Source organism: Chlorocebus sabaeus, chromosome 13 (assembly GCF_047675955.1).
Source record: "Chlorocebus sabaeus isolate Y175 chromosome 13, mChlSab1.0.hap1, whole genome shotgun sequence".
NCBI lineage: Eukaryota > Metazoa > Chordata > Mammalia > Primates > Cercopithecidae > Chlorocebus > Chlorocebus sabaeus.
The window spans coordinates 4,505,421-4,531,005 of NC_132916.1; the positions used below are offsets into that span (position 1 = coordinate 4,505,421).

Below are 25,585 nucleotides of genomic sequence, written 5' to 3' on the forward strand. Positions count from 1 at the left end.
GCAAAAAGCATGACTTTGACCACTTCCTTTTTCCTTTTTAAATTGGTGTCCCAGGTATGTTGACAGCAGCCATGGGCCAACTTTACAAGGAAAGACGCACCTCCTCGGAACACTCAGGTCTGCCGGGTCCTCAGCATTTTAATACCATCTCTCCAAGGCTTTCCTGGTGTCCGTGTAACTTTGTGATGAGAAATGAGTTATTTTCACTGAGGGTGCTACACTTAAGGCCAACACAGATGTGTATCTGTAAATAATACACACATACACAGAGTGCCCTCCATTCAAGTTGAAGGTGAAACTGTACAAAGCCATCACTGTGCGTCCTTCCTGCATCTTCTCCATACATTTTCTCTGCATTTGTCCTTCTTGCTTTTCTCTTAAAGAAATCATAAGGACGTGAAGGGAAACTGTGGTGTTAACATTTTCCTCTCAATTTCACATCCGAATTTCAATCTCCAATGAATGCTTTTTCTTTCCACTTTGCTTTCAGGGTTTTTCTCTTTTAGTTTAAAAGAAGACTCCAAGATTTTTAGTTATTCTGCCACTTTTACGTGGTTTAGCATGCAATGTCCTGGAGGATTGCGTGTGCATCTGATATCGTTCATTCTCTAGATCTTGCTGGATTATGGGGTTTGAGTCTTCAGTTTGAACTACGCACATGATCAAAGTTTGAAAGATTTCCTTCAAACTACTCGCACAAACTACACTGTCCTCATATTGGACAGCTTTGTGATTTCCAAACTTATTTTAACAATGGTCTTGACTTTCTGTTTAGTGAAATATAGACAATATGAATCAAATTTAAAATCTCTGATGTCCAATTCTAACACGGGAACTCAGAGCATTCTCAAAGGCCATTTCCAGGCTAGCATAAAGTTTAGAAAGAATCTTATAATCGTCTCATTTTTTTCTTCAAATGTATTAAAAGAAGTGTAAATACTTTGCATCTTTCCTTGTAGGGTACAAATTAACCCCAGTAACCAACCCACAGATCCTCATAATATCATTATTGGAGTGTTTGATGGTCCCTGACTACTTAGTTGTAAAACTAAACCAATCATCTAACTGCCTGGGACCCAGTTTTCCACTTGGAAAACAAGGCAATTAGTCTAGATCCCTTCTGCCCAAGGCTGTGGCCTCTAGTCACACGTGACTCTTTAAGTTTAAATTCAATACAGTTAGGTAAAATTAAATTTAATTCCTCAGTTGCAGTAGCCACATTTCAAGTGCTCCGTAGCCACATGCAGCTAGTGGCCACTGCATTGGAGAGAGTGGGTAAAGAAAATCTGGATCACTGCAGGAATTCCTACTGGATGGCACCAGCAGGTAAAACATGGATTATCCTTCCTGACTGTAAAGCAGAACATGGAGGGAACTCCAGGCTGCTGGACTCTAGTCCCAAGTCATTCTTATGATACTCCTCACAATAGTTATTCATAGTAAGAGCTATGAATGGCAGGGCCATTCATTACTTAAACATGTAATGAACACTGGCCATCTGAAAGCAACTGTATGATGGGCTGGGAATAGCACAAAACATCGTGCCTGTGGGCTAGGTGCTTACTGCCTGACTGAGGAGGAGACTAGCAAACTCAGAACACAACACCAGATAAGGAAAAGCCATGCAAGGGGTGCTGGGGATCCTAGGATGGGGTGGGGTGCAGAGATGGCCTCCCAGTGGAATGCTGATTCTTGTGCCAGGTAAAACCTTATGGAAATTATTCTGTAAGAGCGTAATGAGATGAAAATTTAGAACTAGAACTGCCGATATACCTGCCAATATACGCTTGTAACTGCCGAGTTGAAAAGTAGGGTATCTTCTAAAGGTTTTAAGGATGTAAGAAAACCCACAAAACTTTAATCAGCAGACCCAAACTCAATGGAAAAATCTTGGCCCTTCATGAAAAGCTTGTTGGATGAATGCATGATCATAGAGTTAGCTTTAAACATGTTTACATGAAAGGCTTCCAGAATCAATCAATATTTCTAATACTAACTGCCTCCTAACCAAGCCAGATCGCTCTATAAATTGTCCTGTCATAATTTGGACCGTGTATCTATAGGTTCCCTCTACTTAATCAACCCAAATCGAAGAGTGCTATTTAAGATGTGAATTCTACATCTAGAAGAGCAACCAGGATGGATTTGCCCTATCAGATACTGTGGTACTGCCACGGGAATCATGTGAACCAAACAGAAAGCACAAAACGAGACCCAAATGGACTTGGGAATGTAGAGTGCGATCCAGAGGAGCTGGGAAAGAGCAGACCCCAAGGGGACTGTCTGCAGTAGATTCTATGACATGATTACCTCCACTCCCCCACAACCAGGGCTGAGCAGAGAGTCCTTCTCAGGCTTTTTCAGTTCTCTCACCTCCACTCAATTTGTTGGTGGTCTGTTAGGTAACTTACCTTTATCACTTTTTCCCAAAACAGAATTTTTTTTGTTTTTTTTTTTTAGAAATAACTCCCTTCCACAGTCATATTTTACCAGATTATAACATTGTATTACATTCCGAAATTACGATTATAAATATACTGGGCTTTAGCTGGGATCAGCACAGACACCCCCCAGTGAGTATCAGTTTGGAGGATGCTGAGCCACAGAGTCACATGCAAAGCACAGGCCCTGCGGCTTAGCCTGCCTGGGCACTCATCCGTGTATTTCAAGGGCAGCCCTGCGGGTCCTGAGGGCCAGTGTGTCTTAGGTAAGAAACACAGCCTGCAGAGCGAGAGGAGCCCCCGGGAGCTGGGAGGTGGTCAGGGAGCATAGTGTCCCTTACTGTTTCAGCACATGCTCCTCAAGGCTCAGAGGACAGGTTGGGGAGGATTAGACATGGTGCTACAATCATGCAAGCCGTCACCTGGGAATGATCCCTTCCTTCATACTCTCCTCACTCCCTGATCCACTCCCGCACTTGCTGCTAATCTCCCCAACAGGCAATAGCTTTGGGTGCATGGGCATCTGTCCCTCCCCACCCTCACTAGGTGGGGGGCAGCCCTCATCCTTCACCATGTGGACCTCTCCTGGCCTCACTGCCTTTGCTCTTTGTCTTTGTACATTAGTTTTTTGTTAGGGTAATAATTTCTTTTTTAATCATTGTTATTATACTTTAAGTTCTAGGGTACATGTGCAATGTGCAGGTTTGTTACATATGTATACATGTGCCATGTTGGTGTGCTGCACCCATTAGCTCGTCATTTACATTAGGTATATCTCCTAATGCTATCCCTCCCACCTCCCCCCATCCCATGACAGGCCCCGGTGTGTGATGTTCCCCTTTCTGTGTCCAAGTATTCTTATTGTTCAATTCCCACCTATAAGTGAGAACATGCAGTATTTGGTTTTCTGACCTTGTGATAGTTTGCTCAGAATGATGGTTTCCAGCTTCATCCATGTCCCTACAAAGTACATCAACTCATCCTTTTTTATGGCTGCATAGTATTCCTTGGTGTATATGTGTCACATTTTCTTAATCCAGTCTGGCACTGATGGACATTTGGGTTGGTTCCAAGTCTTTGCTATTGTGAATAGTGCTGCAGTAAGCATACATGTGCATGTATCTTTATAGCAGTATGATTTATAATCCTTTGGGCATATACCCAGTAATGGGATGTCTGGGTCAAATGGTATTTCTAGTTCTAGATCCGTGAGGAATCGCCACACTGTCTTCCACAATGATTGGACTAGTTAACCGTCCTACTAACAGTGTAAAAGTGTTCCTATTTCTCCACATCCTCTCCAGCACCTGTTGTTTCCTGACTTTTTAATGATTGCCATTCTAACTGGTGTGAGATGGTATCTGATTGTGATTTTGATTTGCATTTCTCTGATGGCCAGTGATGATGAACGTTTTTTTCATGTGTCTGTTGGCTGCATAAATGTCTTCTTTTGAGAATTGTCTGTTCATATCCTTCGCCCACTTTTTGATGGGGTTGTTTGATTTTTTTTCTTGTAAATTTGTTTAAGTTCTTTGTAGATTCTGGATATTAGCCCTTTGTCAGAGGGTAGATTGTAAACATTTTCTCCCATTCTGTAAGTGGCCTGTTCACTCTGATGGTAGTTTCTTTTACTGTGCAGAAGCTCTTTAGTTTAATTAGATCCCGTTTGTCAGTTTTGGCTTTTGTTGCCATTGCTTTTAGTGTTTTAGTCAAGAAGTCCTTGCCCGTGCCTATGTCCTGAATGGTATTGCCTAAGTTTTCTTCTAGGGTTTTTATGGTTTTAGGTCTAACATTTAAGTATTTAATCCATCTTGAATTAATTTTTGTATAAGGTGTAAGGAAGGGATCCAGCTTTAGCTTTCTACATATGGCTAGCCAGTTTCCCCAGCACCATTAATTAAATAGGGAATCCTTTCCCCATTTCTTGTTTTTGTCAGGTTTGTCAAAGATCAGATGGTTGTAGATGTATGGTATTATTTCCAAGGGCTCTGTTCTGTTCCATTGGTCTATATATCTGTTTTGGTACCAGTATCATGCTGTTTTGGTTACTGTAGCCTTGTAGTATAGTTTGAAGTCAGGTAGTGTGATGCCTCCAGCTTTGTTCTTTTGACTTAGGATTGTCTTGGCAATGCAGGCTCTTTTTTGGTTCCATATGAACTTTAAAGTAGTTTTTTCCAATTCTGTCTAGAAAGTCATTGGTAGCTCGATGGGGATGGCATTGAATCTATAAATTACCTTGGGCAGTATGGCCATTTTCACGATATTGATTCTTCCTATCCATGAGCATGGAATGTTTTTCCATTTGTTTGTGTCCTCTTTTATTTTGTTGAGCAGTGGTTTGTAGTTCTCCTTGAAGAGGTCTTTCACATCTGTTAGGGTAATAATTTCAAAGCACATCTATGCTCATGTCAGTGTCCTTCTCAAGATATTTAGTGGCTTCTGAGTGCTCTTAAGATAAAAACCAAAACCCTGAGTGTGACGGACACCGTCTACCCAGTGTGGTCTGCCTCTGCCGTGTCCCAGCTCTTATCCCACGGGCCCTGCCCCATCTCATAAAGAGCCCCCTGCACCTCCTCCCTGCCTGGACTCTTTCCAGACTCCCTCCTCTGTCTTCTACTCAGCGAACCCCTCCTCATCCTGCAGAGATTGACTCAAGCCTTATACTCCTGGAGAAGCATTTTCTACCTCCTGGTAAATGTTGAATCCTCCTCATATTACAGGTTCTCAGGGATGAGGTAAGTCCCTTTCCCCTGTAGCACTTGCCCAGTTGTAGCTACAGATGTATTTCTGTGGTCACTGGATCAACATCTGTCTCCCCGGTGGTGAATTGTGGGCTCTGCCAAGGTGGGAATCCTGCCCGGTAGTGCTCCCCACGGGTCCACCGTGGCTGGCACAGTCTGAGCCGAGGCTCAAGAAATAGTTTATGGAATGAATAAATGTGATCGAGGCATCTAACACACAGCCTGACACATAAGACTGGCCATCAATATGCATGTTTCCATATTTCTTTCCTTTTTCCTATTCTTTTCATTGATCAAATGGGATCACACTGTTTGTTGAGTGAAATTTTTCAGCGTTGGGCCAACGACATTTCATGTGGAAAGGAAATGCCTTGTCTTTCACCTTCAAAGTGGTTTCTGCATGCGGAAGTGAGTAGATCTGAGAAAATATTCCAGCAGACACCAGATAGTGAGTTCTCTACAGAGAAGTTTCAACATTCAGGATCTTCTAAATTGGTGGTGAGTCAACTGCTCTCCATAAGCCTTAATCCTTGGTAACAAAATGTCACAACTTCAGATCATACCAAATTGCAGGGTATTTTTAATTACATTAGGCATTTTTCTCCCCTGTGGAGAGCGTGCAGGAGAGCCAGGCTCTCTTTGATCCCTGGGCGGGTAGGGGGTGGGGAGGTGTGTCCCTGCTGGAACAGCAGGAGGCCCTGGGCTGGGACTGCTTTCTTCACCTCCGCTCCTCCCCACTTATCTGTTTGGTTTGATTAAGGAAACTGACTTGAAAGGGCCCAGGCACTAGGTCACCAAGTCAGCTGTGTCCACTAGGAGGAAAAACATGCTTTAAAGAAATAAAATGTTTAAGTGATTCACTGGTTAATTTGAATCAGCTGTTACTATCAGATCTGGGACTTTGTACAGGTATTCTCCAGGGCGTTGCAAGCATTTTCTGAAAAAGGCCGGATTGTATACATTTGAGGCTTGGCTGGGGTTGGGGGTAGGGACATATCTTGCTTCTTCTTTCTGGTCTTCCTGACCCTGACGCCCATCCGCCTCGTAGATGTCACTAGAATCACTCCTAGCTCATCACCTTTCCCCCACAGCACCTTCACGCCACTAGGAGACGGATCTTCCTGTAACATTACCTGACAGTCTACACCTACTCAAAGGCCACCCAGTTTCCTGTTGGGCAAGGTCAAGTCCTGGGATGGGACATTCACTTTCGCCCCCTCTGCTCAGCCTTTCCAGTTGGTGGTCTCTTCCCCATCTTCGGACCAGGGCACTTGTAATTTAGGCTTTCATGATTTCTTCCCCCATTGTGTATCCCTTCTTTTTTTTTTTTTTTCCCCTCAACTATTCAAAACATTTCTTCAAAGACCACCCAAAGTGTCTACCACCGTGTTCTGCCTTCCCTTAATCCCCAGAGGCCCTTCCTCTCTACTCCACGCCACTCTAGTTGGCTTTTGCTGCAGAAGGCCTCCTGGTGCCTCGACCTGGGGATCTTTCTAGCCAACTGCAAACTGCTACAGGACAGATCATCTGTGTTCCTTTCGTATCCCCCTCAAAACAGCCAGGTCCCACTTTGGGAGGTCGAGGCAGGTGGATCACGGGGTCAGGAGATTGAGACCATCCTAGCTAACACGGTGAAATCCCATCTCCACTAAAAATACAAAAATTAGCCGGGCGTGGTGGCACGTGCCTGTAATCCCAGCTCCTGGGGAGACTGAGGCAGGAGAATCGCTTGAGCCCGGGAGGTGGAGGTTGCAGTGAGCCGGGATCGCGCCATTGCACTCCAGCCTGGGTGACAGAGCGAGACTCTGTCTCAAACAACAAACAAAAAAACAAACAAAACAAAACAAAACAAAAACCAAGCAGGTCCACCGAGACACCTGTCTGATGGCACCTCATCTGCAGGTGTTTATTGCTGCAGGAGCTACCTCGTTTCTGGGTTCAGAGCGGTCTGGCTGCCTGTTGTGATTGAGGTTTACATAGAACTTCTTCCCCTACCAAGGGCAATAAAATCCTGAAATTCAAATCAGTGTCTTCCAAGATAGGGTGCACAAAATCACCCATATGGGGAGGGAGAAAACTTCTCTTCATTTTGTTTTCTAAGAATGAAAAAGAAGTTAATCCTAACTAATATTTCATATGCAGGCCAACCCGGCAGCTCGCTGTCCCATGCATCAGGCAAAGCTGGGCTCTGTGGGGCCTGCAGCTTATACAACTTTGGTGATTCTTTTTAACAAAAATAATCCCAAATAAGTTACGAACGTGAATATTCACTAAGAGTATGAGAAAAGCTTATTTTGTAATTTTTTAAAACGGACATGCAGCACACACTGCTGTGACACTGTGCATGTTGGCAGGGCCTTCTCAAGGCTGTCTGAGGCCCAGGCCTTTATAGGCAAGTCGCGGTAAAGGGGGTACCCTGAGGGCACTTGTGGGGCAGTGGGTGCTCACATCTCTCACTTTAGCTTCCTGAGCCAAACCGCAGTTTACTGTAGATGACGTCTACCCATGGGCTGCTCATGATGCAAAAATAGCAGGCGACCTCGGCGAAATGGCAGAGGCAGATCCTGGGGGACCCCAAATGAGGTCTTGGAAAGCTGGCCTGAAATGCCCATCCAGTCAAGGCTAAGCCAGGAGGAAAAAGGAAATGGCAAAATTGCTGACTCCAAAAATGAATTTACATCCCGCTCTCCAAATTGGACAAACCTTTCCAAGTACACCAGAGCCTGGAGAAACTAGCTAATGAATATGTGACCTGGGAAGGCATTCACAAATGAAGCAGTGATGCTCCCTGTACCCAGTGTTCAGCTCCTACTTATAAGCAAGAGCCTGGGACCAATAGACACTGGGGTCCCCAACAGGGAGAAGGGCTGAACACCTTCCTATCTGGGTGATGGGATCAACAGGCGCCCAAACCTCAGCATCATACAATATACCCTTGTAACTAACCTGCACGCAGGCCCCCTGAATCTAAAACAAAAATAACAAAGAAAACGAAAGAAAAATGAAGCATTGGAAACTTTCAAACTAACGCCTACACTTTTCAGTGACATTTCAGATCACGTGTTGCTGCACTGGATAATTTACAAAAATTTACTAAACTTAATAAGAATCATTTGGAGGCCTCTTTTGTGAAGTTTCTGTCTTAATAGAGAAAGGTTAAAAATCATATATCATTTGGAAAACATTGTCCTTCTGCTGAGATGAAAACTACCACATTAATATGCAGAAAATAATAAAGTAATAAGCTTAAATGTATTCCTGAAGCGTACGTTGTTAGGTGACAATTAGGAAACCTTGCTGAAGGTTTGAAGAAATGAGTACTCCAATAAAATTTACAATGTGAGAATATTGTTTTATAATACAAAAAAAGTTTAGACATTCGAATAGGTCTTGGTTCGTGTATTCACCAGAATCAGTTTCAATATTGAAATTTGTATTTACCTAAGAGTGACCATTAGTCTGTACGTGTGGGTGCCACTATGGCTGTGGTCAACACTTTAACAGACTTCTGTGTAGGTCAGTGAGCAGCTGCTGCTCTGAGAAAGCCTCTTCCACCTCGACCACCCAACCCACTCCAAACCCACCTGTGAAGGGTGGCTCCTGCACCCCAGGGCTGCCAGCTTCTGGGCACTCAGGTGCCTGTGCAATGCCAGCTTTCAAGTATTTTGAATAGCACCCACATGTGTATTGAATAAAGGTATATTCTCAAAAGTAAGTAACTTCTTTATTTTAAAAGCAATTTAAAGAAAATCAGTAAAAATTAATCATTAATGTAGCAACGGCTTTGGCAAAAATGAAAAACTGATGGTGGCTGAGGTTCTAGACACGACATCACATGTGACATTAACGCACTGCGTCCTTCAAAGGTAAACTTGACAAAATAAGTTGAACAGAGGAGTGGATGAATGCTGTAGAATGCAGTTAATATGGGTAATTGAACAAAGAAAAGTCCTTTTAAATATAGCAGCACTGGCATAATGGCATGCTTCATAAAATGGACTGTGGCCGTGACAGTCTTGTACCATACGGAGGTGACCAGTTACCTCTACACAGACTTCTCAGAAGATTTCAAATTACACATGAATTCCACACTCTAGTATGAGAGCTGCTTCAAATATGCTGACCTTTTCTATGATAACAGATGACTACTGGACTGCTACCTTGCAGGTAGTTTAAAATAAAAACGTAATTCAGATCCTTCAACGTGAAGATAAAATGATCACACTTTATTTTTACACACTTTTCATTTATTTATTTACTTTTTAAAGATGGGGTCTCACTATGTTGCCCAGGCTGGAGTGCAGCCTGGAGTGCAGTGGTGTGAGTTTAGCTTACTGCAGCCTCGAACTTCTGGCCTCAAATAATCCTCCCACCTCAGCTTCTCAAAAGTGAATCCTAGTGACAAGCTGGGATACCAAGTGTGACTCACCACACCTGGCCTTGATACTTTATTATTAACTAAAGTCCAAGTCCATAGTTTACATTAGGGTTCACTGTGTTGTACATTCTGTGGGTTTTAAAAATACATAATGTAAGGTATCCAGTTTCCACTCCCCTAAAAATTATCTGTGCTCAATTAATTCCTCTCTCCCCATAAAGCCCCCGGCAACCATAGTTTTACCTTTTCCAGAATGTCATATAGTTGCAGTCATACTGTATGTACATGGCTTTTTTGGACTGGCTTTCTTCACTTAGTAATATGCATTTCAGTTTCCTCCATGTCTTTCTGAGACTTGATACCTGCTTTCTTTTACTGCTGCATAATATTCCATTGCACGGACGTTCCACAGTTTGCTTATTCATTTACCATTTGAAAGACATTATTCCAGTTTTTGGTAATTATGAAGAAAGCTGTTACAAACATTTGCATGCAGGTTTTTTGTGGGCATAAGTTTTCAACTCATTTGGCTAAATATCTAGAAGAGCAATTGCTGGATTTTATAGTAATACTATGTTTAACTTTATATGAAACCGTAAACTCTTCCAAAGTGTCTGAACCATTTTGCATTCCCATCATCAATGAATGAGAGTTCCTATTGCTCCACATCCTCACCAGCATTTGGTATTTTTAGGGTTTTTTTGGTTTGTTTTTGATTTTTGTTTTGGCCTTTCAATAGGTGTGTAGTGACATCTTGTTGATTTACTTTGAAATTCTCTAGTGACATATTATGGTGAACATCTTTTTGTATGCTTATTTACCATCTACATACCTTCTTTGGTGAAGTGTCTGTTCCTATCCTTTGCCCATTTCTTAGGCGGTTGTTTGTTTTCTTATTGTTGAGTTTTAAGGTTGATTATATATTTTGTATATATGTTCTTTTATCAGATATGTGTTTTGCTAAGACTTTCCCCCAATCTGTGGCCTGTCTCTTCATTCTCTTAACAATGTCTTTCTCAGAGAAAAGGTTGATTTTAATGAAGTCAAACTTAACATTTTTTTTTTCTCTCATGCTTCATGTGTTTGATGTCGTATCTAACAATTCATTGCCAAACCCAAACCCAAGGTCACCTAGAGTTTTCTGCTGTTATATTCTAGAAGTCTCATAATTTTGCATTTTACAGTGAGGTCTACAGTCAATTTGCAGTTACTCTTTTAAAAGATGTAAGGCCTAGATTACTCTGTGTGTGTGTGTGTGTGTGTGTGTGTGTGTTTAGCAGGTATTCAGTTGCTCTAGCACCATTTTTTGAAAAATCTGCTCTTTTCTCATTGAATTGTCTTCGCTCCTTCGTCAGAGATCAGTTGCCTGCTTTGTGTGGGTCTATTTGTGGGCTCATTATTCTGTGCCATTGATCTACTTGTCTATTCCTTCACAAATACCACATTACCTTAATTATTCTAGCTCTACTGTACACCTTCATATCAGGTGGTGTTGGTTCTTTCACTTTTGTTCTTCAGCTTTGTGTTGGCTGTTCTGGGTCTTTTGCCTTTCTGTAGACACTTTAGATTCAGTGTGTTGATATTCACAAAATAACTTGCTGGGGCTTTGATTGGGATTACATTGACTGTAGATATATTTGGGAAGAAATCACATCTTTGCAATGTTGAGTCTTCCTATCAATGAATGTGGAATATCTTTCCATTTATTCAAATCTTCTTTGGTTTAATCAGAGCTTTGTAGTTTTCCTCATATAAATCTTGCACATATTTTGTAAGGTTTATTTCTAAATTGTTGCTGTCTTTCTCCTCCTATTCCCCCTCCCGTTTATCTTCCCACTTCCCCTCTTACTCCTCCTCCTTTTTTTGTGGGTGCTACTGTAAATGGCATCATCTTATAATTAATTATTATTACATTTTTAACTTCAAACTTCAATTGTTCATTGCTGGTACATAAAAAAGCAATTGACTTTTCTATATTAACCTTATATTCAGAAATTCTAATATAGTCACTTTTTATAGCAGTTCCAAGGATATTTTTGTCAGTTCTTTGGGATTCTCCACATAGACAATCATATCGTCTGTGAACAGAGACAGTTTTGTCTCTTCTTTTCCTATCTGTATAGCTTTTATTTCCTTTTCTTGCTTTGTTGCATCAGTTAGAATTTCTGTTACAATGCTGGCAAAGAGTGGTATGAGGGGATCTCCTTGCCTTTGGGGGGAAAGCATCTAGCTTCTCACCATTAAGTATGATATTAGCTGTAGCTCTTTTGTAGATGTTCTTCATCAAGTTGAGGGAGTTCTCTTTTATTTGTAGTTTGCTGAGAGTGTTTTAAATGATCAAAAATGGGTTTTGTATTTTGTCAGAATTATTTTTTCATCTATTTTTGTCTATGTTTACAAAAATTTGACTAGAATTTTGATATGGATCACATCATACATATGGATTAATGTGTGGAGAATTGACATCTTTAATAAGTTGACTATTATAACCAGGAATATAGTTAAGTCTTTCCAACTATTTAGGCCTTCTTTGATTTCTTTTATCAGCATTTGGTAATTTTCAGCATACAGAATCTGTATGTGTGTTTCTAGATTTATACATAAGGTTTCATTTTCTTTAGAACAATTGTAAATGATTTGTTTATATTTCTACCTGTTTATTTTTAGAATAGAAATGCAGTATATTTTTATGTGTTGATCTTGTGTCTGGCAATCTTACTGAGCTCTTTTATTAGTTCTGAAAGGTTTTTATGTAGGTTGCTTGAGTTCTTCTATATAGACAATCATTTCATCTATAGTGGAAACAGTCATATTTTCCTTTCCAGTCTCTATGGGCTTTCTTTCCTCTTCTTCCTCTTCCTCCTCCTCCTCTACTTCTAAGTTGTCAAATTTATGATTTAAAAGTTGTAGTATTCCCTTACTATCATTTTTGTTTTTTCTGGCTTTATGAGGTACACTTGACAAGTAAAAGTTGTATATCTTTAAGGTGTACAACATGTTTTGATTTATGTATAATTGTGAAATGATGACATTTAAGTTAACTTATTCATCACCTTAGTTATGATTTGTGTGTGAGTGCATGTGGTGAGAACACTTAAGATCAACTCTTTGTTTTCTTTTTTTTTTTTTTTTTTTTTTTTTGAGACAGAGTTTTGCTCTTGTTGTCCAGGCTGGAGTGCAATGGTGCCATCTCAGCTCACTGCAACCTCCGCCTCCTGGGTTCAAGCAATTCTCCTGCGTCAGCCTCCTGAGCAGCTGGGATTACAGGCACCCGCCACTACACCCACCTAATTTTTTGTATTTTTAGTAGAGATGGTTTTCCAGGCGGTTTTCCAGGCTAGTCTTGAACTCCTGACTTCAGGTGATCCACCTGCCTCAGCCTCCCAAAGTACTGGGATTATAGGCATGAGCCACTGCACCTGGCCAAGATCAACTCTTTTAGTAAATTTCAAGTATACAATACAGTATTGTTAACTGTAGTCACCATCCTGTACACTGGATCTTCAGAATGTATTCATCCTGCATAACTGAACCTTTGTACCCTTTGACCAACATTTCCCCAGCCTTCCCCTCCAGCCCCTGTCAACCACCATCTTATTCTGTGCTTTCATGAGTTCTAATTTTTCAGATTGCACATGTGAGATGATGCAGCATTTGTTTTTCTGTGTCTGACTTATTATACTTAGCATAATGCCCTCCAGTTTCATGCATGTTGTCACAAATGGCAAGATTTCCTCCCTCTTTAAAGCTGAATAATATTCCACTGTATATTAATATACCCATGTTTTCTTTATGTATTCATTTGTCAGTGGACAAATGATACGATTTAAGATTTTTTCCATATTTTGGCTATTGAGAATAATGCTGTGATAAACATGGGGGTGCAATATCTCTTTGAGACACTGATTTCATTTCTTTTGGATAAATACCTAGTAATATAATTGCTGGATCATATGCTAGTTCTTATTTATAATTTTTTATTTTTGAGACGGAGTTTCGCTCTAATCACCCAGGCTGGAGTGCAGTGGCACGATCTCAGCTCACTGCAACCTCAGCCTCCAGGGTTCAAGTGATTCTCCTGCCTCAGCCTCCTGAGTAGCTGGGATTACAGGTGCCCACCACCATACCGGGATAATTTTTTTTTGTATTTTTAGTAGAGACTTGGTTTCGCCATGTTGGCCAGGCTGGTCTCGAGCTCCTGACCTCAGGTGATCTTCCCATCTCGGCCTCCCAAAGTGCTGGGATTACAGATTTGAGCCACCGCGCCTGGCCTTATTTATAATTTTTTAAGGAACTTCACACTGTTTTTCATAGTGGCTATACCAATTTACATTACAAACTGTGCATAATGGTTCCCTTTTTTCCACATCCTTACCAACACATTATCTTTTGTGAGGTGTAAGGTGATATCTTTTTGTGATTTTGATGTGCATTTCCCTGAAAATTAGTGATGTTGAGCACACTTTCATATACTTGTTGGTCATTTGTATGTCACCTTTTGAGAAATATCTATTCAGTGCCTTATCCCATTGTTTAATTGGGTTATTTGTTTTGCTTGTTCATTTATTTGCTATTGGGTTGTTTGAGTTTCTTATATATTTTGAATATTATCCCTTATTAGATATATGGTTTGCAAATATTTTCTCCCACTCTGTAGGTTGTTTTTTGTTCTGTGGATTGTTTCCTTTGCTGTGCAGAAGCTTTTCATTTTACACAATCCCACTGGCTTATTTTTGCTTTTATTGCCTATGCTTTTAGTGTCATATCCACAAAACAATTGCTCAGACCAATGTCAAGAATCTTTTCCCTTACGTTTTCTTTTAGTAGTTTTATGGTTTCAGGACTTATGTTTAAGTCTTTAATCTATTTTGAGTTGATTTTTGCATATGGTATAAGAAAAAGTCCATTTTCATTCTTCTGCATATGGGTATCCAGTTTTTCCAACAGTATTTATTGAAGAGACTATTATTTCCCCATTGTATGCTTTTGGCACTCTTGTTAAATATCAATTGACCCACAGATGCATAGATTTGTTTCTGGGCTCTCTATTCTGTTCCACTGGTCTAGGTATCTGTTTTTATGTCAATGCCATGCTGTTTTGATTACTATAGCTGTGTTATATATTTTGAAGTCAGGTAGTGTAATGCCTCCAGCTTTATCTTACTTGCTCAAGATACATTTACCTCCTTAGAGTCTTTTGTGGTTCCTTACACATTTTAGGTTTGTTCTTCTATATCTATAAAAAAAAATGCCATTGGAGTTTTAATAGGGATTGCATTGATTCTTAGATCTCTTTGGGTAGTATGAACATTTTGACAATATTAATTTTTTTCAGTTTTCGATCCATGAACACAGGATGTCTTTCCATTTATCTGTATCTTCTTTAATTTTCTTTGTCGTTGTTTTATAATTTTCAGTGTCAAGTTTTTCATGTCTTTGGTTAAGTGTATTCCTACTTTATTCTTTTTGTTGCTGTTGTGAATGGAATTGCTTTCTTAATTTCGTTTTCAGAGAGTTCATTCTTTGCATGTAGAAGCACAATTGATTTTTGTTGATTTTGTATTCTGCAGCTTTACTGAATTCATTTATAAGTTCTAACTATCTTTTGTTAATGTTATTCTTTAATATTATTTTAACGATTGAAGGATTTATCTGTACTGATATTCCCTGTTTTATTAGTGATTTTTTTGTGGTGATTTATGTTTTTTTGTTTATTTTTGTAAGTCTTGCTAGAGACTTACAGATATTTAGAGATATTTTTTAAAGAACTGCTTTTTGTTTCACTGATTTTTTTCTATTCCTTTCCTGTTTTCAATTGTACTGAGTTAGTCTATCTTCATTATGTCTTTCTTTCTGCTTGCTTTGTGTTTAGTTTGCTCTTCTTTTTCTAGTTTTGTGAGGTAGAAACTTAGAGAAATGATTTCAGACTTTTCCTCTTTTCATATACATATACTATATATATGACATTTATATATATATGTCATAAATTTTCCTCTTAACACTGCTTTAGCTGCAGTGTTAAAGAGGAAGCACAGTGTTAAAGTGTTATAGCTCACAAATTTTGACACATTTTGTTTTCATTATCATTCAGTTCAATATATTTTCAGATTTCTTCTGAGATTTACTTTTTGATGTTTAATTATTTAAGAGTGTGTTGGTTGCTTTTCACATATTTAAAGATTTTCCTTTGTCTTTCTGTATTGATTTCTAGTATGATTCTCTTATGACCAGAAAACATACTTTGTATAATTTCAATTCTTTCAAACTTATTGATTTTTAAAAATCATCTAGGATATGGTCTATCTTGGTAAACATTCATGGATGTTTGAAAACAATGTGTATTCTGTTATCTTGGGGTGGAATGCTCTACAAATCATGCTGACTGATGGTATTGTTCAGTTCTTTATCCTTGCCAATTTTCTGTTTAATAGTTCTATCAGTTGCTGAGAGAGAAGTGATGAAGTCTCCAATTATAATTACAAGTTCGTCTATTTTTCCTTTCAGTTATTTCTTTCTTTTTCTTTTTCTTTCTTTCTTTTTTTTTTTTTTTCTGAGACAGAGTCTCACTCTGCCACCCAGGCTGGAGTGCAGTGGCATGATCTCAGCTCACTGCAACCTCTGCCTCCCAGATTCGTGTGATTCTCGTGCCTCAGTCTCCCGAGTAGCTGGGACTACAGGCGCATACCCCCATGCCTGGCTAATTTTTGTATTTTTGGTAGAGATGGGGTTTCACCATGTTGGCCAGGCTGGTCTCGAACTCCTGACCTCAAGTGATCTGCTTGCTTTGGTTCCCAAAGTGCTGGGATTACAGGCGTGAGCCACCAACATGTGTAGATGGCATGTAGTTGGGTAGTGTATTTCTATCTATTTTTGCCGATCTCTGTCATTGAATTGATGGATTTAGATTAGAATTGATACTTAGGGTTTAAGTTTGTCACTGTATTACTTATTTTGTTCCTCATTTCCTTTTCCTTGCCTTCCTGTAGATTAGTTCAGCATTTTCTAGAATTCCATTCTACTTTGTTCATGTATTTAAAAATCACATCACCTTGTATTGTCCTTGTGTGCATACATATATATGCACACACACATATACATATGCATAGATGTAACTTATCATAGCCTTCTCATATAAAAATTGTACCACTTTGAGCGAAGTATTGAATGTTTTTCCATTCAGGCCCCTTGACACTTTCTACTTTTTAAATAAAATGTTCCTAAGTATTTTACATTGAGCACTGCATCATATGGTGTTAGGTTTGCTTCAGCCATCAAATATGATTTAAGAAACTCTTGAGAAGGTGAGTCTATTGCTTTTACCTCTATTTTCACCCAATGTGTCAGCCTAAGACTGCCATAACAACATACCACAGGCTGGCAGCTTAAACAACAGAAATGGATTTTCGCACAGTTCTGCGGGTCAGAAGTCCAAGATTAAGGTGCCAACAGGAGCGTTTCTCGCGAGGTTCTCTTCTCAGGGTGCAGACGGCTGCCTTCTTGCTGTGTCCTCACATGGCTTTTTCTCTATGCAAATGTGTCGCTGGTATCTCTTCCTTTTCTTCTAAGAACGACAGTCCTCCTGGATTAGGGTTCCAACCTCATGACCGCATTTTACCTAACAACCCGTTTACAGGCCCTATCAAGAAATATAGTCACATCGGGGGTTGGAGTTTCAATACTTGAATTTTAGAGGAATTCAATTCAGTCCAGATTGCTTTTTTCCTTTCAGGAAAAAAAAAATCTAAACAATTCATGAATTTCTGTGCCATCCTTGTGCAGGGGCCATGTTAATTTTCTCTGCATCATTTCAATTTTAGTCTAAATGTTGCCAAAGTCATCCTGCCAGTAGCTTTTGAATACTTAAATTAACTGTTATTGACTGAGTCTCTTTCTCACCATAGAACTTGGAATTCAGAAATTTTTAATGATATAGACTCATTTTCAAAAGCAAGTTAACGTCTCTTCATCTCAGTTGACAGGACCTCAACATACCCCTAAAGCATTATATGTTTACCAGTGTATTGGGGCAATTGGTGACATTTGAATTAGTCTGTAAATTAGATAATAGTATTATAGCAACATTCAACTTCCTGAATTTAGTTATTTTACTTAAGTTATATAAGAGAACAACTTTTTTATTGGGAGATATATGAGGAAGTTATTTAGGGGTGGGTCAATATATTTGTAAATTACCCTCAAATGATGAAATCCTAACATAATTAAATGCATATGCATGTATCTACACATATATGTAAAGAGAGAAAGAGAGACATGAAACATATTTTATGAGACAATGTGACAAAATATTCATGATTGATACATCTAGCTGAAGGAGGTATGTGAGTTCATTTTATTATACCTGCATGTGTAAGTTTGAAATGTTTTCAAAATTAACAGTTTGAAACTTACACATTAAAGAACAAAAAACCCCACTTTACCAAGATAAGAATAGAATGAGTTCTACTTTTTCTTCTGTAAATACTATTACTAGTAAAGACAGATTTACTAGAAAACAAAATTACAATGTGAACCTCCACTGTATTCAGTAGTCAGTGACTGTTTCCAAGCATGGATAAGAGTGTCAGGGAATTAATAATAATCAATTGTTATTGATTTCCTTGGGACATCTTGGGAGACCCAATGGTGTTGTCTGAGATGGGGGATGCGGGGAATGTGGGCTCACCCTAAGCAAATGGATGAGATTACTTGGAGTTAGAAATAGTTTGAAACAAAACCTGGAAGCAAATAAGCTTTCTGCAGTTGAAGACTGGAAGAAAATCAACTAGATTCCTGTACTCAGACAGTCAATTGGATAGTGTTCTGATTAAAGCGGATAGTTACTTATGTACAACCATTGAAAACAAGGACACTTATTTGAAAACTAAGGTAGCTAATTTGACAGACCATTTCAGAGCAGTGAAACATTCAAAATGTGCTGGGAAAATGAAAACATAAAAAAGAAACAGAGGCTGTACACTGTGGCTCATGCCTGTAATCCTAGCACTTTGGAAGGCCGAGGCAGGAGGATCACTTGAGGCCCTGGTTTGAGGCCAGCCTGGGCAAGATAACAAGAACCTGTCTTCACACACACACACACACACACACACACACACACACACACAGGCAGGCTTGGTGGTGTGCCTGTGGTTTCAGCTACTTGGGAGGTTGAAGTGGGAGAGTCGCTTGAACTCCTGGGTACAGGAGCCATTATTATACCACTGCACTCTTGCCTAAGCTACAGGAGCAAGACCCTGTCTCTGAAACAAATGAAAACAAAAACAAAAACAAAAACAAGATAACAGATGCTTTGAGATCTAGACTTGAGTCTCTAGAAGCAGCATTTGAGAATGCTCATAAACTGTGAGATAAAGGCAGTTCTAGACTAAAACAAGAAAATAATGAAACATTTTTTAGGCAAGTATGACTCTTTTGGACAAGAACAGGAAATATTAAAAGATTCCTTAACTGACAATGAATTGTTTGAAACACACACTCAGACTTATGATTTGAAAATAATTACTTCAAATCGTAAAACTCAAGCACATAGAGCATGAGAATATGTAAAGTCTTCATTATAATTCCAAAATTGGCACGAGATCACTGCATGCTACCTCACTAGCAACACGTTAGGTGTCCCTTTGCAGAGGTTGATACACGAGGACCATAACCCATCTTCCAATCCTCAGATGTCCTGGACAGCATCAGGGAGAACTTGAGGAAGACATGACCACTTCTGAGCTCATGTGGAGACTGACTACCCGGGCTACTGATTAAAAAAAGAAGAGGAGGAAGAAGAGAGGAAGAGAAGACCCAGGAAGAGTAGAAGGAGGATGAGAGGGAAGAGAAGAAGGAAGAGCAAGAGGAATAAGAGGAGGGAGCAATGATGGATAAGACCGAGGCCTGCAAGCACAAAGAGGGTGCCTCCATCAACACTTGGCTGAGTGAAATCTCTGCCAGCACCCGTCACTGCCAGGCAAGTGTTCCCAACAAGCATAGCAGTGACCTACTGCTGGACCTTCACAGAGAGCACCACCGCTCCCAGCTTCGAATCCTAAATCCAACACTCCCACATGGGAAGAGACTATACTGATGGGAGTGACTGTGTTTATCCCCCAAAGGAAAAGTTTCTCACTAAGATTTTGTCATTTTGGCAAAGTGAAAGCAGCTTGACCCGATAGGGTATCCTTTGTGGCTTAAACTCCTGGCACACTTTTGGGTGTGCATGGAAAAAAATATAACTCACAAAATAGAGTGAAGAGTCAGGCCCCTGGGAGGCAGGTGATGCCAGCCCCATTCAAACCAGAGTGGGCATTTGGCTGCGTGTGGACCTGCCCACAGGGATGGAGTGGGCTGGCCTTGGCCACGTCTGGTCTGCCACGGTGTCTTCCTCAGCACCCTCTCCCCTCTCCACGCCACTTCATTTTCTGCATCATTATTGCCTCTTGTGGTTCAACCCCATCTGGCCTGGGCAGGAACTGTAATCCTGGCCACTGACATCCCAGAGGAAGTCCAGACCTTCCCTTCCCTTTACCTGGCATCACCTCTGCAACTTGGAGAGGGAGAAGAGGGACAATTCCCCAAAGGCTTTGGAGCTATTGCTGGCCAGGGGAAGAAATGGGCAGCACTTAAGAGGTGACAACACTTGGCAGGGCCAACATGGCCGGATCAGAGGCTCCCATAAAAAAAAATAAACAACATAATAAGCATGTGAATCCTTTACTGGCAACTAAGGTATACAGGTTCTCTCATTAAAATCGACAAGAAGGCTGGCATGACCCACAGAGAGAAGGAATAGCAAAGAAGACCCTGTACAGCCAAGACAATCCTTAGCAAAAAGAACAAAGCTAGAGGCATCATGCTACCTGACTTCAAACTATATCACAAGGCTATAGTAGCCAAAACAGCATGGTACCGACATCAAAACAGGCATATAGATCAATGGAACAGAACAGAGACCTTAGAAATGACACCACACATCTACAACCATCTGATATTCAATGAACCTGACAAAAACAAGCAATGGGGAAAGGATCACCTACTCAGTAAATGATGCTGGGAAAACTGGCTAGCCATATGCAGAAAACTGAAACTGAACCCCTTCTTTACACCTTATATAAAAATTAACTCAAGATGGATTAACGACTTAAATGTAAAACCCAAAACCATCAAAACCCTAGGAGAAAACCTAGGCAATACCATTCAGAACATAGGCATGGGCAAAGACTTCATGACAAAAATGCCGAAAGCAATTGTAACAAAAGCCAAAATTGACAAATGGGATTTAATTAAACTAAAGAGCTTCTGCACAGCAAAAGAAACTATCATCAGAGTGAACAGGGATCCTACAGAATGGGAGAAAAATTTTGCAATCTATCCACCTGACAAAGGTCTAATATCCAGAATCTACAAGGAACTTAAATAAATTTATAAGAAAAAAACAAACAACTCCATCAAAAAGCAGGCAAAAGATATGAACAGACACTTCTCAAAAGAAGACATTTATGTGGCCAAAAAACATATGAAATAAAACTCAACATCACTGATTATTAGAGAAATGCAAATCAAAATCACAATGAGATACCACCTCATGCCAGTCAGAATGGCGATTATTAAAAAGTCAGGAAACAATAGATGCTGGTGAGGCTGTGGAGAAATAGGAACGCTTTTAGACTGTTGGTAGGAATATAAATGAGTTCTACTATTGTGGAAGACAGTATGGCTATTCCTCAAGGATCTAGAACCAGAAATACCATTTGACCTAGCAATCCCATTCTGGGTATACACCCAAAAAAATGTAAGTTATTCTACTACAAAGACCCATGCACACTTATGTTTACTGCAGCGCTATTCACAATAGCAAGGACATAGAATCAACCCAAATGCCCATCAATGATAGACTGCATAAAGAAAATGTGGCACATATACACCATGGAATACTATGCAGCCATAAGATGGAAAGAGATCACGTCCTTTGCAGGGACACGAATAAAGTTGGAAGCCATCATCCTCAGCAAACTAACACAGGAATAGGAAACCAAACACCGCATGTTCTCACTCGTAAGTGAGAGTTGAACATTGAGAACACATGGACACAGAGAGTGGAACAACACATATCAGGAACTATTGAGGGTGGGGAGTGAGGGGAGGGAATTTAGAGGACAGGTCAATTGGTGCAGCAAACCACCATGGCATCCATATACCTATATAACAAACCGTCACATTCTGCACATGTATCCCAGTCTTGTTTTGTTTTCTTTTCTTTTGTTTTTTTAGAAGAAATAAAGAAAAAAAAGCAGTGCAAAACTTAACTTAAAAATTTGCATAAATTGGTGATTACAATTATGATACATGATTACAACAGAGTATTATGAGGGCCATAGTAGAGGGAAACAGAAAGTTAGAAACATGAAAGTAAAAGATTCAAGATTTTTCAGAATATCACTTTTTTTTTTTTTTTTTGAGACAGGGTCTCATTTGTCACCCAGGCTGGAGTGCAATGGTGCGATCTCGTCTCACTGCAGCCTCGACCTCCAGGGCTCAAGTGATTCTTCTGCCTCAGCCCTCCAAGTAACTGGGACTACAGGCACGCATCACTACGCCTGGCTAACTTTTTTTTTACTTTTTATCGAGAAAGGGTTTTGCCATGTTGCCCAGGCTGGTCTCAGACTCCTGAGCTCAAGTGATCTACCTGCCTCAGCCTCCAAAGTGCTGGGATTAAAGGTGTGAGCCACTGCGCCAGGCCCAGAATATAACTTTTTAAGTTCCGATTGGACACTGTGGTTCTTAGCCAAGATGGCTAATCCCATACTCAGTGTACATAGCCATTGAAAAAATTTGACTGTTAAAATAGCTTCAGTTTGGAATGTGTTCTGCAGCCCTATAATAACACATCTTTTATTCCCTGAACCAAAGACTTACCCTCGATTGAGCTTACCTCTGCTAGCAGCAAGAGAATCAGACATCTGTGGTCCCTGGGTCCAAGTATCACAGGCATCTTTGTCAGTGGGGAGTAGCTATTAGCAGAGCCCTTGGCAAGATCATCAGGACGAGGGTAACTCTGCCTTTAGTCTCAGTTCCAAATATCTTCCGTACCTCCCTTCTGTAGCCCCTCTGCTTTGTTTAGCATCTACAGGATGAGAACAGCAGCATCTACCCCCTGGGGTATGGGAAATCACACACCTTTCTCTACGTTCTCACACACAACACCTGTAACGCCACATGTGAGGGTTCTTTCCACACTGATGAATTCTCCAAAGCCAGGTGGCTGCCACAATTCTATTCAATTCCGACACTCTCTACCTGAAGTTAGCAGCAGACCTATAAGCTAAGGGCTTAGACCCTAGGTCTGCCACCTTTACGGATGCCAATCATCCACTGTACTTCTGACCAACAGACTGTAAATTGCGGGTTCCCATGACCTTCTTTTAGGGTTCCATAATTTGCTAGAATGGCAGAAAAACTCAGGGAAACACTTTTCTTACGTTTACAGGTTTACCATAAAGAATATTATAAAGCAGTGGTCCCCAACCTTTTTGGCCACCAGGAACCAGTTTCATGGGAAACAATTTTTCTACAGACTGGGGTGGTGGAGGAGGTGGTTTTGGGAGGATTCAAGTGTATTACATTTCTTGTGCACTTTATTTCTATTGTCATTACATTGTAATATATAATGAAATAATGATACAACTCACCATAATGTAGAATCAGTGGGAGCCCTGAGCTTGTTTTCCTGCAACTAGACGGTCCTATCTGGGGGTGATAGGATACAGTGACAGATCATCAGGCATTAGATTTTCATGAGGAGTGGGCAACCTGGATCCCTCGCATGCGCGGTTCACAGTAGGGCTCACGCTCCTGTGAGAATCGAATGCTGCCACTGATCTGAAGGAGGCGGAGCTCAGGGGGTGATGCAAGTGATAGGGAGTGGCTGCAAATACACACGAAGCTTTGCCAGCCACTCACGTCCTGCTGTGCAGCCTGTTCCCAACAGGCCACAGACTGGTACAGGTCTGTGGCCAGGGGGTTGGGACCCCTGTTATAAAGGACGCAGATGAACAGTCAGGTGGGGAATATGCAGGTTGAGGTCTGAAGGGTCCTGAGTGCAGCAGTAGGGGTGTGCCACCCTCCTGGCACCTGAAGACATTCACTAACCTGGAAGCTCAGCAAACATAGTTATTAAGAGATTTTATAGAGGTTGATCACCAGCGCCCCCACCCCCTTTTGCAGAGGCAGGTGGGTAAGGCTGAAAGTTCCCACCCTCTACTGGCATGGTCTTTCCGTGCCCACCCCATCCTGCCACTGTCTCAGGACCCAGCCTAGCTTACTTTGTTAGCAGGCACTCAGGTGTGATGGGAAGAGGCTCTTGACCAACACCAAAGATAGCCCTGACACTCAGGAACGGCGTTTAGGGGCTGTGTGCTAGGAATGGGGGACAAAACCCCCATTTATTTAAAATAAATGTTTTTAATTTAAAAATTGTTTTAGAAATAGATATAAGTTTTTTACTTTTAAAAGCTGTTTAACTTTCTTTTTTTTCTTTATGAAATAGATTTCTTATCATTCCACAGGGTGGTAGAGATCAAATCCAGGATGGCACATGAGGGCTTAACCCTAACCCTAACCCCTAACAGGAAAGACCTGTGCTTCTCAAGCCGAGGACGCACCCCCAGGGACTGAGGAGAGAAAGGGGCCCTTCAAGAGGGGGTAGTGCACAATTTCTGGGCATTGACCGCACCCGAAGATATGCTCAGAAAACCACTCTTCCAACAAGGAAGCAAACACAAGTCCTTTAAGCAGTAAAAGGAAAGTTAACAAGATTTTTGAGTTAAAAAAGGTTTTTACCCTTGAAGTGAGCTGAGACCCAGATGCGCTGGGCTGTGAGCTCGCCTGCCTCTGACACTGGTGGGTCTTCAGGGAAGCCGGGGAGAAACTGTATGAGTCCGTTTTCACCCCGTTGGTAGAGACATACCCGAGACTGGGTAATTTATAAAGAAAAAGAGGTTTAGTGGACTCACAGTTCCACGTGGCTGAGGAGGCTTCATAATCACAGTGGAAGGCAAAAGGCATGCCTTAAATAGCGGCAGACAAGAGAGAATGAGGACCAAGCAAAAGGGTTTTCCTCGTAGAAAACCAGCAGATCTCATGAGACTTACTCTGTACCAAGAGAACAGTATGGGGGAACTGCCCCTGCGATTCAGTTATCTCCTTCCAGGTCCCTCCCACAACATGTGGGAGTGATGGGCACTACAATTCAACATGAGATATGGGTGGGATCACAGCCAAATCATACCAGAAACCCTACCTTTTTTTTTTTTTTTTTTTTTGAGATGGAGTCTTGCTCTGTTGCCCAGGCTGGGGTGCAGTGGCTGGATCCCAGCTCACTGCAAGCTCCGCCTCCCGGGTTCACGCCATTCTCCTGCCTCAGCCTCCCCGAGTAGCTGGGACTACAGGCGCCCGCCACCTCGTCTGGCTAGTTTTTTGTATTTTTTAGTAGAGACGGGGTTTCACCGTGTTAGCCAGGATGGTCTTGATCTCCTGACCTCGTGATTCGCCCGTCTGGGCCTCCCAAAGTGCTGGCATTACAGGCTTGAGCCACCGTGCCCGGCCTTTTTTTTTTTTTAAGATCTATAAATATAAATGAACAGTAGAAACCTCAGGGAGCCTGGACTTGGCACAGTCTAGAACTAACACAGTTCAGATTTGCTTTGCCTGAAGGACTGGAAGGATGGGCCTGCCTGGGGCATAAGAGACCAGAGCTTTCTGGCAAAAATCGTCAGCCCAAGGTTAGGCGCAGTGCAAATTTGGCCCCAGGACATCAGGCCAGTTTGAGAGACCCAAAGAGCTATGCCTGAGTCCCGGAGGCCGGTGGATTCGTTCAAGAACATTAAACTAAGGTGTGTGTTGCAAGAAATTTCGCTAAGGTGTTTGTTGCAAAAGATACATTAAAATCCTAAGCCCTGGGGCCTGTGAAGTGGCCTTCTTTGGAAACAGGATTTTTGCAGATGACATCCAGATGTGAGCTAGGA

The 25,585-nt window shown here is 41.0% G+C and overlaps 1 non-coding gene across 1 annotated transcript; it reads right to left on the reverse strand.

The window, feature by feature from the left end:
* Positions 1-17,294: 17,294 nt before the first annotated feature.
* On the reverse strand, positions 17,295-17,398 carry LOC119625413 (U6 spliceosomal RNA). Its single transcript, XR_005241621.1, has one exon. It is a non-coding gene; the product is annotated as a U6 spliceosomal RNA (small nuclear RNA).
* Between the last annotated feature and the right edge of the window lie 8,187 nt (positions 17,399-25,585).